The 16,970-nt window shown below is 47.0% G+C and overlaps 1 protein-coding gene and 1 long non-coding RNA gene across 22 annotated transcripts in view; one reads left to right on the top strand and one right to left on the bottom strand.

Moving 5' to 3' along the window:
- Window positions 1–16,970, top strand: part of EXOC6B (exocyst complex component 6B) — a 400,399-nt gene that overhangs the window by 128,901 nt on the left and 254,528 nt on the right. The gene's annotated exons all lie outside the window — the stretch shown is intronic.
- Window positions 1–16,970, bottom strand: part of LOC146343514 (uncharacterized) — a 71,366-nt gene that overhangs the window by 13,802 nt on the left and 40,594 nt on the right. For all 11 annotated transcript variants that reach the window (XR_014791922.1, XR_014791923.1, XR_014791924.1 and 8 more), the window contains one exon: window positions 1–16,970. This exon is cut by the window's left edge; it is cut by the window's right edge. This is a non-coding gene — a long non-coding RNA (uncharacterized LOC146343514).

Below are 16,970 nucleotides of genomic sequence, written 5' to 3' on the forward strand. Positions count from 1 at the left end.
TGTTGCTGGTATGGGACTCAGCAAAGCCCTGTTCCAACAGCTGGAAACAATTGAAGAGAAGCCCATGTTCTTTTATTTAACAAGACAAAGACTATTGTGTCCGGGCCTCGTGCATGAAAGATTGTTCTCTGCTGTGTGGTGCTGAGGGATAAAGGATTGAAACCTCTGGTTTGAAAAATGGCTTTGCCAGACAAAAGAGCACAGCGCTGCCCGATCCAAATGTGCAGTGTGGGTTGAAATTGTTCTCTGGTATGCAGCAGGGTCGTGCTTTGAATGTCTTGCTGACATTTTGATCCAGCGGGGAGCACTTGGAGAGGTATTTAAAGTGCATTTCACAAAAGGAAGTGCTTTGTAGTGCTGGAGCAATTCTTTTAATGTCTGGCTAAAAGGTGCATTCAGAGTTCAGATGCCAGACGGGACTTTAGAAACTATCAGAATGGGTTGTAACATGCTAAAAATTAATGGTGTGTTTTTCCTTCCATACATTTTGGTGGCTCCCCAGTTTTCCTTTAAAGCCATATATGACGTCCATACCAAATGACCTCCCCCACCCCCTTCTCATTCTTCCGAGTGTCCATCTTGTCTTCTCTTGTTGGCTTTGCAACCCAGTGCTTTGCTTATTCCTTCCCACAAGTGTTTAGGAATTGCATTTCCCAATTATCCTTGAGGTGTCTTTGATTACTGTGAGTTCCTGATAAGGAGAGAACATGAACCCTGCTTGTTTTCTTATGCAGGCCTTTCCTTTTGGATGAAGGTAGTCTTTCGAAGTTTTAGAATTTTAAACAGAAACAACCTGAAACATCTTCTGACCACCAAGAATGTCTGTATTAAAGTGTGTGTGTGTGTGTATATATACATATATACATATATACATACATACGTGTGTGTGTGTGTGTGTGTGTATGTGTATGTATATATATATATGTGCACAACTCCCTTAATGACAGAGTCAAGGCGTGTGGTTAGGGAAATACAGATGTAAATGATTGCTACCCTTGATGGACAGATTGGTAGCATCAAATGTGCACTGATGCTCTGATTCTGTGGAAGCTACAGATGCTGTGAACGTGGTTCTACTCATGTAGCCACGTAGTTTTGGATGGAATTATAAGTGAGGAGATGGCGCTCCCCAAGTGCTCTCCAGGCAAAACACTAGATAAATTTAAATGGTATTTGTAAAGCTATGGAGAATATTTATTGTAAATACGGCCAGGGGCTGTAGCTCATGGACAAGTCCGTGTTTTGTGCGCATAGGAAGCCTGTGGTCAGTCAGTCCCTCATGTTGCCACTTTAACAAGATTTCCGGTAGCCATTCTGTTCTGAGTTAAACCTCTGGCTGGTAGTGTGGTTAGTACTGGATAGGACCATCAGACTGACTTCAGTAAAAGACTTGCTCGTAAAATTTGCCCCACCCTGTCGTATAGTCATTCCCGAAAATATTAAGCAGATGTGATTAAAAATAAATATACTTAACACAGCTGGATTTCACCATATGCCTGTCTGTAGCTGCTAAACCTGCTTACCCAAATGAAAGCTTATTGCACCACTGAAGGATACTTGAATGTTGATGGACTAAGATACAGGCAGCAGCCTCAAAGAAATGTCTCAATACTTTTGCAGTTTCTGCTTGACTAATGGCTGGCGACTCATTTCTGCCTGTCTTGTAGCTCAAAAGCTGCACCTTGTGTTATTACTGTTTTATCACGGTCTCCAGTTGACTGAAAGCAATTGCAGTGATCAGGTTTGAATTCTGAGGCCACTCTTGGGCTTGGAAATTTCCTTCTCTCTTTCTCTTTCTCTCTCTCTTTTATATGTCGTAAGGCTAAACCAGAAGTAGCATAGGCTTTGTTTTACCCCAAAGCTGCTGTTGGGCTGTGTCACCTTTGCTGATCCTAGTAATTATCTGGCTGTCAGCTGGACTTCCTGCCATCAGAATGGAAGTTGGTTTACTCCCGAAGTGGCTTGCTGCCATTAGGCATGTTGAAACTATGCCCTTGATGCGTGAAAAACCCTTCACCTGGAGGCATCCAGTGCAGTGTGAGGGGCATTCCTTGTGGTTGCTGTATTGTTTCTGGCCATTTCTTCCCTTGGAGAAGTCCTTTGGTGGTAAGAGAGAGTGAGGTAGGATATAGTACTTGAAATTGCTCATTTGGTTTGTTATGACCTCAAGTTGCGAGGGCGTTAGGTATATGAGTGCTGGCTCTGGAGGACCAGCGTAATGTTTTAAGTTCAGTACGTGTAACAACTGTCTTGCCCCCTTCTCACCAAAGCAGGTTCTGCAATGAAGCACATGGGTTCTGAGCTTTGGCACAGAGCTACGGGCATAGTGTCTTTGGAGATGTGCTTCACGTGTGATATTAAAGGTGTCTTGCTCTTTGTGTTTTGCTTGCCTTACTTGGACTTGCATAGGTTCTCCATAGATTGAGTTGGGGATTTTAGCATTCATAACCCTTGAGCTATAAAGAAGTTCATAAAATCGTATAATAGAATCAGAGTTGGAAGAGACCTCAGAGGTCTTGTAGTCCAGCACAGGAAATCCCTGAGAGGTGGCCATTCAGCCTCTACTTAAAAACCTTGAATGAAGGAGAGTCCACCACCTTGTGTAAACAGTCTGTTTTGCTGTTGAACAGTTCATACCCATCAGGAAATTGCCCTTTCCATAGAATCAGATTTTGCCAATGGATTCTTCCATCCCACTTCACCCTACACATGGGATGCTGGCTATTGTGGACTAAGCAGGTGAGTGTATTTCACCAGATCTGCTTTTGGATCTCCTGCTGCCCATCAGAGGAGGGCACATCTTTCCCCTAAACAAGTGAAGAAGGTGAGAGAAAGTTTTCCTTTGAGATAAAAGGGGGTGGCCAGTGAAAGCTTGACCTTGCAAATAGGTTGGTTAGTTATCTACTGGTCTGTGGACAAACAAGGAAATATTCTGCTTAGATTTGGGGAGAGAACAAAAGACCTAGGAAGGTATCTCTTCCAAATCCCGTCTGTCTTTCCTTACATACAGGATCCACACTCTTGCAGGTGTGTGGCAGAACAAGGTAGAGGTGACAACCACAAGTGTCTCCTGTCTCATTTGAAGTACCTCAGAATTCCTTGGAGATTTGGGCAACTGAAGGATTGTTTAAGCAATTGGGCATATGGAAGTTCAAGAGAATAAACACCTTCATCTTGCCTTTCAGTTTAGTGGTTATTTTTTCCTTTTGCAAAGTGAATGTTTCTAATTTGAAGGGAGCGAAAGTTTCATCTGTTCGTTTGTTTTTCCATGGGTCAGAACTCCAGGAATATAAGAAATTAGTGCTCTAATCTAAACACACCATTAGTTGGCTCTGTTCTTGGCTTCTTGGCACAGATTTCTACCCACACCAAAAACAATCTCCCCCTTCCTGTCATTTGGCTTTCAGCTGCAGTTTGGAAAAACTGTCCCTCTATGGACTGATTCACATGTTGCATATGCTAGCTGCATTCCATGCAAGAATCTCATGTTTCAGTTTACTTGCAAGTAACATAATGTCCAAATCACTGGCACATGAGTTTTGTCCATGCTCAAAACCATGTGCTCTAAGAGTCTACTTCTGAAGTACAGATGTGGTACTGGGGAGATCTGGATTGGAGTGGTTAATACACAAAGCTATTTTTATTTTATTTTGTTTATTTATTGTTACATTTATATTGTAACTTTTTCCCTTGGCAAAGAAAACAAAGCGGTTTACGTAGTCCTCCACCTCTCTGTTTTATCCTTTGCGGTTGTTATGCCTGAATAGAGTAGACTAGCATGAGTGCAAAGGATGGTGCTGTCCATGTCAGTCCTGCCCCCTCAGTTTAATTGATGAATTAATTTAATTTGTGCCCCACCTTTCTAGCAAGAAAATGACACTCAAGGTGGTTTACAATCATAGATAAATAAAAACTTGATTAAAACAATAATAAAACAAATACATTGAAAACACAACCATAACAGAATAAAAACAGTACCCAGTCCAACAGTCCTGCTAACATGCCAAAAGCCTGCTTGGATAAAAAGGTCTTTGCCTGCTGATGGAAGGATAGCAGAAAGGGAGCTTATCTAGCCTCCCTTGGCAGGGAGTTCCTCAGCCTGGGAACAGCCACCGAAAAGGCTCCCTCTTATGTCCCCACCAAACGCACCACTGAAGGTGGCAGTATTGAAAAAAGGGCCTCTCCTGCAGTTCTTAAGACCTGGGCAGGCCTGTACGGGAGAAGGCAGTCTTTCAGGTATCCTGGTCCCAAGCCATATAGGGCCTTATAGGCCCTGACCAGCACTTTGAATTCTGCCTGGAAATAGACTGGTAGCCAGTGAAGCTGTTGCAACAAGGGAGTCCCATGCTCCCTGTGACTGGTCCTGGTCAACAGGGGGACCGCAGCATTCTGGATCAGCCGGATCAGTTTTCAGAGGCAGCCCCACATCGAGTGCATGACATAATTCAGATGGGAAGTAACTAAGGCACGCGTGACCGTGGCCAGGCCAGACATCTCTAAGAACAGGTGCAGCTGGCACACTCGCCTCAGCTGCACAAATGCTCTCCTGGCTACTGCCGAAACCTGGGTGTTCAGGGTCTATTCCAGAGCACACCCAAACCATGAGCCTGAGTCTTCAGGGGGAGCGTAACCCCATCCGGCCTAGGTTGAGTCTCCCATTCCCTGATCTGCCTTCAATTAACCAGGAGCAACTATGTCTTGTCTGGATTATGCTTCAGTTTGTTCACTCTCATCCAGCCCATTACTGACATCAGTCACTGATTTGGGACTAGAACTTTCCTTGGATTTAGATGGAAAGATAGAGTGGATTGGCACATCATGCGAAGCCACCCTGAAAATAAGCGGCCTTGGGTTGGTTGTTCACTGAACAAGCTGTGGTACTCATGACAGGCGTGCTGTGGCTTGTTTCCCCTCTCATTCCCCCTCAGTCCTCCTGTTGGCTCAGGCACATATCCCAGGTGCCTTTGCAGCAGAACTCTACGTTGCCTCAGTGCCTGTGTCAGCACCCTTTCTGCAATTGGTCTACTGAGGAGATCCCCCCCCCAATCAGATCGCCAAATGGAATGCATTTTCAGAGCCGTTATGAATGCGGGAATGCATTAGTCAGTTGTTTTTAATTTACTTCTTAGTGGAGTTTTTCTCTTGCGCAAGACTGCCTCCCCAATATTTAGCCCAGCATAGTGATATCCCTCTCTTGTCAATGTCCTTGTCAATTTCATCCTCCATTTCTGTGCTTGCCTTGCTAGTGAACACCTTTTTAAAAAAGGCTGCTTCACGTTACACTCAAGTAAGAACACTCGCCTGCAAAGCACCTTTTCTCCTCTGGCCGCCAGCCATTATCGGCTCCCTCCACCCACCTCATCAGATCGCAAAAATGAAAACTCCAAGCCTGCAAGTCTGCTTCTCCAGTATTTAGCCAAGCATCCCCATATTCCCTTCTTCCATTTTGGTGCTTCACTTGCTAGCTAGTGAACACCTTTTTTTTGTAAAGGCTGCTTCACCTTACTCTGAAGTAAGCAGCCCCACCCCCAAATTACCTTCTCCTGCAGATGCCAGCTGCATTTGGCTCCCCCCCTTCCTGCTTATTGCTTCCCTCTATTACTGTCAGGGTGGAAACTGAGCCAACAGAGCCCCAGAGCAGTTCTGATTCTGAGGAGGAATGGCAATCCGTTGGAGAGGAGCTCGCTCATCTCTCACAAGCACAGCAGCTGGCAGAGATTCCTCCTGCCAGCATTCCTGGGAGAGACAGTGACCCTGGCAGTGAGAGAGCGCTGGAAGGGGGCTTGCTGGACGCTCGGCGCAGATGCAGGGAGCGACGACAGATGAAGGCGCGGAAAGGAGGCGTAGTGCTCGCTTGGCACGCAAACAACGGTCGCGTCCCGAGGACCCAAGGGAAAGAGGGAGGATGTCTCCCTAGCCCATAAGTTCAGGGTCTTCCTGTGGTTCTCCTTCAAACGGGGACCAACTGCCTTACCTGGAGCTTAGGCTATTCTGCTATCTTTCCCCAGTGCTGTTCCTTGCTTTGGCGCTAGCAACTAGTATTCTGAAAGAGTCATAAAGTAATAAAGGAATAAAGTCTTGGAAAGAATTCCTCGTCATCTTTGTCCTGAGCTGGCTATTGGAGGGGACTGCAAGAGGCAGCTAGAGTGCTCCTGACAATTACCACCTGTCACATGTACATATGAGTTACAGAGCAATGAGCAGGATTGCTAAAAATACACAAACGTCATGGTAGAACAGTAACACGGGAGTGGAGAATTGCACAAATCTCAAGGCAGAGCAGTAAACAGGCAAAAAGTACGCAAACGTAAAGGCAACTGTCATTTGCTCCTGCGCACTTGTGCAGAAACAAACAAAAATAAAAGTTGCAGAAGAGTTCAGGACATTTCTGTGGTGTCCTTCCCTTGCTATTCTTAGGAGCATGGGGTGGAGGACTCTGAGAAGGGACGAGGGAGGATGGCAGCGGCACAGGCGAGATCATGTGGCATGGCAGGGGTTTTCGCGGCTCTTGCTGCACGGCTCTGTAGAAGCTCCCAACAACCCACAACAGAGTCACCCTGCCATGTTTGGACAACACAACAAGCCACCATGGGTATCAACAACCCTAAAACAAGCCATGTGTTCTCAAGGTGACTAGTTTGTGAAAAATAAGCCACCCTGCAGAAACCGTGCCAGGTTTGCACGACACGAGATCACCCATGGTTTGTTATGCAAACCCAGTCATGGAGTTCGGTGTCATCAGCATGCTAGTGGCATTGAACCCCCAAACTCTAATCAATCTCTCCCAGTGGTTTCATATATATGTTAATTGCATGGGGGATAAGATGGAACCCTGCGGGGCAGCACACACCAACAGCCATGGTGTCGAGCACGAATCCCCCAGCACCACCTTCTGAAATCGCTCCTCCAAGAACAACCCACCATATAACCATCTCAGACAGATGCCTCAGAAGGATACTGTGGTTGATGGTATCGAGAGGCACTGAGAGGTCCAGCAGAACCAACAGGGACACACTCTCCCTGTCCAGTTTCCAGCATAGATTGTCCACCTTGGTCAAGGTGACCAAGGCAAGTTCTGTCCCATAACCTGGCCTGAAACCAGATTGAAATGGATCTAGATAATCCAAATCATCCAGAAATCCCTGGAGCTGAGAAGCCACCACACTCTCCAGCACCTTGCCCAGGAATGGAATATTGGAGACTGGCAGAAAATTATCCAATATAGTAGGATTCAAGGAAGGCTTTTTAAAACAAAGGTTTTACCATCACCGCTTTTAGGCAAGATAAAATCACACCTTGCCATAATGAGGTGTTCACCATTACCCTTTCCACTCAGCCTCCCCCCCCCCCCAGCCACTTTATAAGCCAGGAAGAGAAAGGGTTCAGCACACAAGGCTTCAGCCTCACCTCCCAAAGGATCTTGTCCCCATCCTTGGGCTGAACAAATTGAAAAGTATCCCTCATAACTAGACAAGCAGGGGCCAGAGTTACATCTTCCGGATCTGTATCAACAGTGGCATCCAAGTGGACACAGATATGATCGATTTTATTTTCAAAGTGCCATTCAAATTGGTCACAACAGGCTATTGAGTGGTCCAGGCCAGAGCATAATAGGACAATAAAGCTTTGTTGGGTGACTCTGTGCAGACATCATGGTGGCAAAGTACAATTTCTTAACTGCCCTCACTGCCACAAAGATTTTCAAATGAGCCATAGCCCATATTCGATTGGACTTGTTCTGAATTTTCTGCCATTATCGCTCTAGTTGACGTCTCACTTATTTCATTGCCTGCAGTTCCAGAGAAAAACTAAGATCCTGGCATCTGGCCCCATCACTTCCTGCCATATAAAAGGGGAAGAAATGGAAGCAGTGACAGATTTTATTTTCTTGGGCTCCAAGATCACTGCAGACGGTGACGGTAGCCATGAAATTAAAAGATGCTTGCTCCCTGGGAGGAAAGCTATGGCAAACCTAGACAGCATAATAAGAAGCAGAGACATCACCTTGCCGGCAAAGGTTCATATAATCAAAGCTATGGTTTTCCCAGTAGCAATGTATGGCTGTGAGAGCTGGACTATAAGGAAGGCTGAGCGCCGAAGAACTGATGCTTTCAAACTGTGGTGCTGGAGAAGACTCTTACGAGTCCCCTGGACTACAAAGAGGTCAAATCAGTCCATCCTAAAAGAAATCAACCCTGAGTGCTCATTGGAAGGACAGATACTGAAGCTGAAGCTGAAATACTTTGGCCACCTAATGAGAAGAGAAAACTCCCTGGAAAAGACCCTGATGCTGGGAAAGATTGAAGGCCAAAGGAGAAGGGGACGGCAGAGGATGAGATGGCTAGATAGCATCACCGATGCAATGAATATGAACCTGAGCACACTCCAGGAGAGAGCGCAGGACAGGAAGGCCTGGCGTGCTATGGTCCATGGGGTCACGAAGAGTCGGACACGACTGAACGACTGAACAACAAGTTCCAGAGAGCTCATTTGGCTCCAGTCCATGGAAGAGGATGCTCATGAGCGATCATGTCAACCACCCTGGCCTATTTCTCCATTCCAGAGGTCAACCAGGGCTTTGACAGAATTGCCTGCCAAGGTGAAATGGAAATCCCCAAGAACCATCAGAAAAATATCTATATCCACCAGTCTCCTGGGGAAGACCATCTTAATCAGCCCCCTGCCTCTGCAGAGGCTCGTAGTCCCAGCAAGTCTAAACCTCACCTGGTATGGATCTGTCCATGACAACAGAACTATAGAAAGTTCCTCCACTCCTAGATCACCATTGTCCCATCCTACGCAGAAAACCAGATCCAAAGTGTGCCCTGCAAAATGGCCAGATACTAATTGGGGCAGACCCATGGTTACCGTGGAGGCCATCAAATCCTGAGCCGCTCCCAACAAAGTGGCCTCAACACGTATGCTGAAGTCCCCCAGCACCATAAATTGAGGGGACCCCAGCACCACCCCTGAGACGGCCCCTGCTAGCCCAGGAAGCAAGACTGTTGGGCAGTGGGGCGGCATGCCAACAGAATCCCTATTCTGTCCTGGACATCCACTTTCAGATGGTTTCACACTCAGGACTGGAAGATTGTGGGATGGGGCACCTGGACAGAGGGACAGAATCATGATAGACCACCTCGACTCCGCCCCCACCCAGATTTTGCCTGCTGCATCACGGAGAGCCCAGGTGGACAAAGCTGGGAGAGATTTACTCCCCCAGTCTTATCCAACCAGGCCTCTATTATATAGACGGCTCTGGACGGCTGCTTTCCCATTCACTGACCTGGCATTCAACAGCAGTATCTTCAACCCAGGGGAACTCCACCTGGCTGGGCTGGTTAACCATCTACTAATAGTGCCTACACCTTGGCTGGATTGTGTCTCTGTTATTGGCCCTCACCCAGTCCATGCTGTGCCCAGGCACCTACTGTCTGCCCCCCACCCACCCCCACACACATACAATGAAAAGGATAGATCCAGCTGGTGTGGGGGTCTGGGAGTAGGCACATTGCCTGTTTTGGATGGGGTTGCACTCTTGAAAGATCAGGTTCGTAGTCTGGGGGTACTCCTAGATCCATCACTGTCGCTTAAGGCTCAAGTGGCCGCGGCAGCTCGGAGTGCCTTTTACCAGCTTTGGCTGGTTTGCCAGCTATGGCCTCTTCTGGACAGGGATAGCTTGGTTGCAGTAACCTCAAGACTGGATTACTGCAATGCAGTCTATGTGGGGCTGTCCTTAAGGCTGTTCTGGAAGCTGGAGCTAGTGCAGAAAGCAGCAGTTCAGCTGTTACCAGGAGCTGCCCCTTTTCAGCATGCAACTTCTTTGCTGTGGGAACTGCACTGGCTGCCTGTTTGCTAGGCAGGTTTAAAGTTTTGGTAGTAGTGTACAAAGCCCTAAACAACTTGGGGTCAGGATACCTGAGAGAGCCCCTTCTCCCTTTCCATCTTGCCCAGTCACTGAGGTCATCAGAGGGCACGTTCCTGATGGTTCCGTATGGACCTATGGCCCAATTGGTGTCCACCTGGAGAAGAGCCATCAGAGTGGTGACCCCCTTCCTATGGAACTCTCTGCCTTTGGAGATCAGGCAGGCGCCAGCATTGTGTTGTTTCTGGTGCCTTCTGAAAAATCTTCCTTGATTGACCGGCCACAGTTTTATCAGAGTTCTGCTTCTCTTTAAAAATAATAATTTTTAAATGATGTTTTATTCATTATCCTATTTTGTATTTTTATTGTTTACTGCTCTGGAATCTGTCTAGATGTGGAGCAATATATAAATGAAATAAATAAATAAATAAATAAAAGTTGGTAGGAACCTCCACTTATCAACTAAATTACCTCAATTCAAAGGCTGTCCTTGCACGCCAGTATTCTATTTCACCATGATGCCAGCCATGTGGAAGAGGCAGTCAAATGCTAAGAGGTAACCCCCCACCCCATCAAGTATCTGCACCTAGTTCTATCAAGCTGCCATCTTTATGAAACCTTTGTTTGTTCTTTATTTATTTATTGTAGTTTTTAATCTGCCCCGTAAACAATATTGTTGGGGGAGCTTGTTTGAGCGTCTTCTGCTTACATGGGTGGTGGCTGCAGGGCAGCAGTGCCTTCCATACCACACATGGCTGAGAGCTCAAGGAAGCCCATTGGTTCAAAGTGCCAAGCAAGAAGTTAAACTTCGACCCTGGAATTCATTAAATCAAAGTCTTAACCATTTGTTCCAAAGAGCCTGAATGCTCACTAGCTTCCATGGCCTGGTGAGGATGAACGAGTGGTTTGGTGTCAGTGCTGCCGTCAAGCTTGAAATTGCAGGGCTCCATGGGAGGTTAAGAGTTCTCTGTTTTAAGAAATCATATCTTTTACCATTGATACCAGTTGTGTATATTGTGCAAATTGTATTGGCTGTTTAGTTCAGCATCTTAACCACTAAGCCACTGCGGCCCCTTTAATTTGTGTACTCTTGCATAGTTTGGGTTTCAGTGCAAAATTCTGCACTTCTGGGCACCAGTTGGGGAAAGACGCAGCACAGAGGACTCTAGGCCAGAAGCCAGTTTAGGTGTTTGCACACAGAGTGTGCAGGTAGGCAAGTCCCAGCAGCACCCTATGCTCTGTGCTCAGTGTCAGTAGACCAGACGCTAGGAAAGGTTCCTTCAGTAAAAGGCCTTCCTCTCTGCTTTCACAGTGGAGAATTATGAGTGCAGGCAGCACACTCCGTGAAAGTGCCTGGCTGGTCCCAGTGGATGATGGACTGCCAGGGGGAAGTGGGGCATCAGCCCAGTGCCAGCCCCTCTGTGCCTGAAGCACTGGAGGGAGCTGCCTGAGACTGGATCAGACTATGTGATCATCTAGCCAGTGCTGTCTCTTTTGACCAGGCAGTGGCTGTCCAGGATCTTGGGCATAGAGAGGGAAAGAGAGAGAGACAGGGTGGGGTGGTGGTGGTGGTGGTGAGGTTTCCCATCAGCTGCTGTTGGAGATAGTTTTAGCTGGAGGTACCAGGGACTGCACCCAGGACCTTATGCATACAAAGCTTGTGCTCCAACACAGAGCTATTGTCCTTCCTCTGTTTCTGAAGGGCAAGGATCAAACATGCATTGACTGCATTTCAGAACTTGTTCACAACTAACATTCAGAAGAATCATAGAATCATAGAATAATAGGGTTGGAAGGGGCCTACAAGGTCATCAAGTCCAACCCCCTGCTCAGTGCAGGAATCCAAGTCAGAGCATCCCTGACAGATGGCTGTCCAGCCTCATCTTGAATGCCTCTAGTGTGGGAGAGCCCACCACCTCCCTAGGAAATTGGTTCCACTGTCGTATTGCTCTAACAGTCAGGAAGTTTTTCCTGATGTTCAGCCGGAATCTGGCTTCCTGTGACTTGAGCCCATGATTCCGTGTCCTGCACTCTGGGATGATCAAGAAGAGATCCTGGCCTTCCTCTCCGTGACAGCCTTTCAGGTACTTGAAGAGTGCTATCCTATCTCCCCTCAGTCCTCTGTTCTCAAGGCTAAAAATGCCCAGTTCTTGCAGTCTCTCCTCATAGGGCTTTGTTTCCAGTCCCCTGATCATCTTTGTTGCCCTCCTCTGAACCCTCTCCAGTTTGTCTGCATCCTTCTTAAAATGTGGTGCTCAGAACTGGACACAGTACTCCAGATGAGGCCTAACCAGTGCTGAGTAGAGGGGAACTAGTACTTCCCGGGATTTGGAAGCTATGCTTCTATTAATGCGGCCCCAAATAGCATTGGCCTTTTTTGCAGCCACATCACATGGTTGGCTCATATTCAGCTTGTGATTTACCACAATTCCAAGGTCCTTCCTGCTTGTGGTATTGTTGAGCCAGGTATCCCCCATCTTGTAACTGTGCATTTGGTTTGTTTTTCCTAGGTGCAGAACTTGGCCTTTATCCCTATTAAATATCATTCTGTTGTTTTCTGCCCAGCACTCCAGTCTATCCAGATCACTTTGAATTTTATTTCTGTCTTCCAAAGTATTAGCTATCCCACCCAATTTTGTGTCATCTGCAGATTTGATCAGCATTCCCTGCACCACCTCCTCCAAGTCATTAATAAAAATGTTGAAGAGCACTGGGCCCAGGACTGAGCTCTGCGGTACCCCGCTCATTACCTCTCCCCAGTTTGAGAAGGTCCCATTGATCAGCACTCTTTGAGTCCGATTCTGTAGCCAACTGTGGATCCACCGGATTGTTGTTTCATCTAGCCCACTTTGAGCTAGTTTGCTCATCAGGAGATGATGGGGCACTTTGTCGAAAGCTTTGCTGAAGTCGAGGTATATTATGTCTGCAGCATTCCCACGGTCCACAAGGGAGGTGACTTGATCAAAAAATGAGATCAGATTCGTTTGGCAGGATTTGTTCTTGACAAATCCATGTTGGCTTCGAGTAATAGCATTGTTTTCGAGGTGCTTACAGATGGAAGAAGGTCATCTTGTGACAGAATCTAGGGCAAGGGAAGTGGATTGGGGTGGGGCTGGATGGCCCCACCCATCCTTCAGTAGCCCATATGACATAGGAGAGCCCCACCCCGCCATCATTTGCTCTTGCATCCACGCAGCATGTCTGCTGCTACACGCCAGCTTCTCCCATTAGCAGAGGACAATGTGCAGCAAAGCTGCCCTGACTGTGTTGGTGGCTGGAGGAGTGATTTGGCCAGAATGCTTTGCCCATACAGTTTCCTCCCCAGTGGGGAAGGTGCTGTGTGGGCAAGTGTGTGGGGCTCTGAGTGTCGCATGAACAATATTGACCAGCGCTGAGTCCCCCACTGCCCGCATCCCCTATTGTTATCTCCGATCTGTAATCAGAAATTACAGCGGAAATTTCCCTGCGTAGTACTTGCAGGGGAATCCATGCTGTTACCTCTGAAGACAGACTGAAGATAAGAGTGTGGATTTCTCCAGGAGCCCATCCTCTGGATGAATTCTTGAAGGCGCTGTGGGCTAGAGGTTCCCCTCTTCTGCTCTAGAGTTTGCTCTTGTACAGTTTGCATGTATCATCCCAGGGAAAAGGCCTAGTAAAATGTACTTTCCTCTGTTTACATGCACAAGGATCTCTCTCTCTCTCTCTCTCTCTCGCATGCACGCACGCACGCACGCACGCACGCACACACGCACATTCTCCCCGCCTCCCGACATTCTGCTTGGCAGCCGCTTTTTTCATTTCAGAGGTTGGTTCTTTCCTGGTCAGGGCTCTCAGTTGATGCACTGGCTTAAGGCATCTTGCATAGTGAGTGATTGCAAAGAATGATGGGCAAGCACAACAAAGAGGAATTTGGGAATAGTCCCCTGGAACTTTGCTGAACATCTTTTCTGGGTGTATAAAGAATGCAAAGCATCAAGATGCACGGTGGTCCTCCCTGAAAAGCCCTTGTGAGTTGTCTGCCATCTTGTCAAGGCAGTTCTGAGTTGATGTGTGATGCCTTCCTCTGAAGCTGTGGTATTTTCCCAAAGAGGGGGTTCTTTGGGAGGTATCCATCTCATCTCCTTTTGGCTGCTGATTTCTGTGGCCCTTTTGAAAGCTGAGGGTTTAGAAGTTTAACAATGAGAATACCTTGAGTTCAGTGGCATGTGCAGAACAAATGTGAATTGAACGCCAGAATAATTCCTTCAAGAACTGGGTGTATTGATGTGGTAGCTTGCTACTACACTGTTTACACTAGAGAGCTAAGCGGGATTTTGGGGTTGCTGGGAGGTTGACAGCTTGTGGTCCTGCGCAAAGTTTCCGCCTTTCGTGGGGATGAAAGCTGAAAAGCCTAAATGGTTATTTCTAAACAGTTTGAAAGTTTGCTCCCTTTCCAGATCCAGAGAGCGCCTGCCAGGATTGTGGTTACTGCCGTGGTAAAACTTTGGATGTGAAAGAAGTTTCAGAAGTCTGTTTGCATTAAAATAACAAGATAAAGGACCTTGTGGAAGTTGGCGCGGGGAGGGTCTCAGATGTGATGCACTTGAGAGCGGGTTTATCTCAAGTGGATTTCTTATTCATCTCTGGCTGTGGGGGAAACCGTTGGCTAAAGGCTAGCATGACTCTTTGGATGGGGTGGTGGGTGGTGGGGGAATCAGTTTGGATACTTCGTTGTATGTGAGTGTGGGGTGTAACTTTGGGGCCTAGCTTTGCTGTCTTGGTATTTACCACAGCCATATATGTTTTTGGTACAGGAAAGCAAGTTACTTCCCAGTGTAGCAAATTATGCTTGTAACCGCCTTGATAACTTGAGCCATGAGATACTGAAATGACTCATGAAGCTGAAATCTTGATAGTGTTCCTTTCTTAACAAAGAGAAGGGGCCATAGTTCAGTGTTTCATATGCAGCATGTCCCAGGTTCATAGGAGCAGAGGAAGCTGCCTTGTACTGAGTCAGGCCGCCGGTCCATCCAGCCCAGCATTGTCGACACTGGCTGGCAGCAATGGCTCTCGGGGGTTTCAGGCAGGATTCTTTCCTTGCCCTACCTGGAGAAGCCGGGGATCGAACCTGGGACCTCCTGCATGCAAAACGGGGGCCACTGAATTCGTCGTGTGTGCAGTTAGAAAGGATCCCAGGTAGCAGGGCTTGGAAAGGCTCTGTCTGTGGCCTTGGATAATTTGCTGCCTGTTGGAATAGACACACTGGGCGACAGACAGACAGATGGATGCAATAAGTGGCCTGAGTTGGTATAAGAGAGCTACAGACCTCTATATTGGATTCCTGACCGTATCTGAAGTTCTTTTAGGATATCGAGTGTGGTCTGAAGAGGTCATATGCACATCACATAAGCTTGTCTTTGCTGTACCACTTCGTGCCACGTTAAAGGGAATTAGTGTTACTGCAGCATCTCTTCTCTGGTGTGTGACTTGCAGCCTGACACACTGAGATGGGGAAAGAGTGATCCTGTTATATTGTCTAGCTCCGCCCCCACCCACAGAATAACATGGCTCCATGTAATCTGTTCTTACCACTCATTTGGTACCTTTGGCTTCTCCTCTATGATCTGGTCCACTTTACAGACTGGCAAGCTGCCTAGGCTGGAATTACATTCTGTTACAGCACCATGACAAAGGCCATGGAGGTCCAGAACAGTACTTCGATGCTGTTTCCTCAGTGGTGGTGAATGGCAGTTAATTCCACTTCCTCCCCTGCAGAACATCCTTGGCTTTAGCTCAGAGCAATCATGTTTTACCCCTAAAGGTGGCCTGAAAATAATTTTAAATAAATAAAAAATATTTGGTGGGGTTAAGTAATACTTAACTATGGAGGAGTTGTTGAGATGTTTGTTTTATTTTATTTGTTTAAGTGTTGCATCTGTGTTAAAACTAGGAATCCAGGATAAACTAAAAAGAAAAATGAAAATCAGCCACTCTGCAACCTCAGTATGGGCGTCTTTGCCTTTGATCCTGGTTGCCACAGGCACTCAGTTGACAGAGGCAGCTTGCTGCCTCCTCTGTCAGTTGATCTCCTCTCCAGCTTTGCCTTAGTACTGCAGCTACCATCCTGCCTGCTGTTCAGTCTCCTTGAGTTGAAACCTTGCCTACTCACTGTTGTCCTTGTTATTTTAGCTTCCACTCATTATTGGGTTGCACCCCAGTTCTTCTTGGGGGTCTCTGTACCTCACGCATTTGCACAGACTGCCGTTCGGCAAATTCTATTCTAGAGCTGAGAAGCTTTTGGCGGGAACCTTCCCCCACCCTAGTGTGCGTGCTCAAAGGGCAAGCTTCCTTTCAGTTCTCCTTTGCCCCCGAGCAGCCTCATGGGCTTCTCTCTCCTGCGGGGAATTGAGCTGAATCAGTCTAATATTTCTTTCAGTTTATTCTTTGTTTCCTCTCTCTTAATGTTTTTCTGCCTGGTTTTCCACCATGGCATTGATACTCTAGATCTTACTAGCCTTATGGGACTGGAGGTTGCTGCAAAGGTGGAAGAGGGGTCTCTCACTGTTCCAGCCTGACGGTATTACGGACCTTATTTATTACTTCATTTATTTGATTTATACCCTGCCTTTCCACCAAAGAAATGGTGCTCAAGGCAGCTAACAATAATAACAAAAATTACAATAAAAATATAGCTAAAACGGTAATAAAATAAATACATTAAAAACACAATTTAAAAAATCGGGAGTAGTATTGGGGATCTCGGAACCGGCGTGGTAGATCACCTTCACCCTCACCTAGTGCTCACTGACATGCAGTATCCACTGTGGTGTCGAGACTCCCCGATTCAGACATTCTGCATCATGGAGAGCTTTTGGGAACCTCTGCTACCCTTGTACCCAGAGCTACTGTGGAGGTGGCATGGTGCCCTTTGTTTATTCCGCCTCCAGGAGCAGCAGTCATCCCTGCTGCTCTGGGAACCGAGCAGAAAGAATGGGACCATGCTCTCTGAGCGTGTGCACTAGGGTGGGGGGCAGATTCCTAACAGAAGCCTCTCAGCTCTAGACTGCTCCAAAATGGGGCTCTGTGCAGGCACAGAATCCATATGTGTGAATGCAGAGATGACCAC

Source organism: Heloderma suspectum, chromosome 5 (assembly GCF_057233095.1).
Source record: "Heloderma suspectum isolate Gila_16-S chromosome 5, 16-S_ref, whole genome shotgun sequence".
Taxonomy (NCBI): Eukaryota; Metazoa; Chordata; class Lepidosauria; order Squamata; family Helodermatidae; genus Heloderma; species Heloderma suspectum.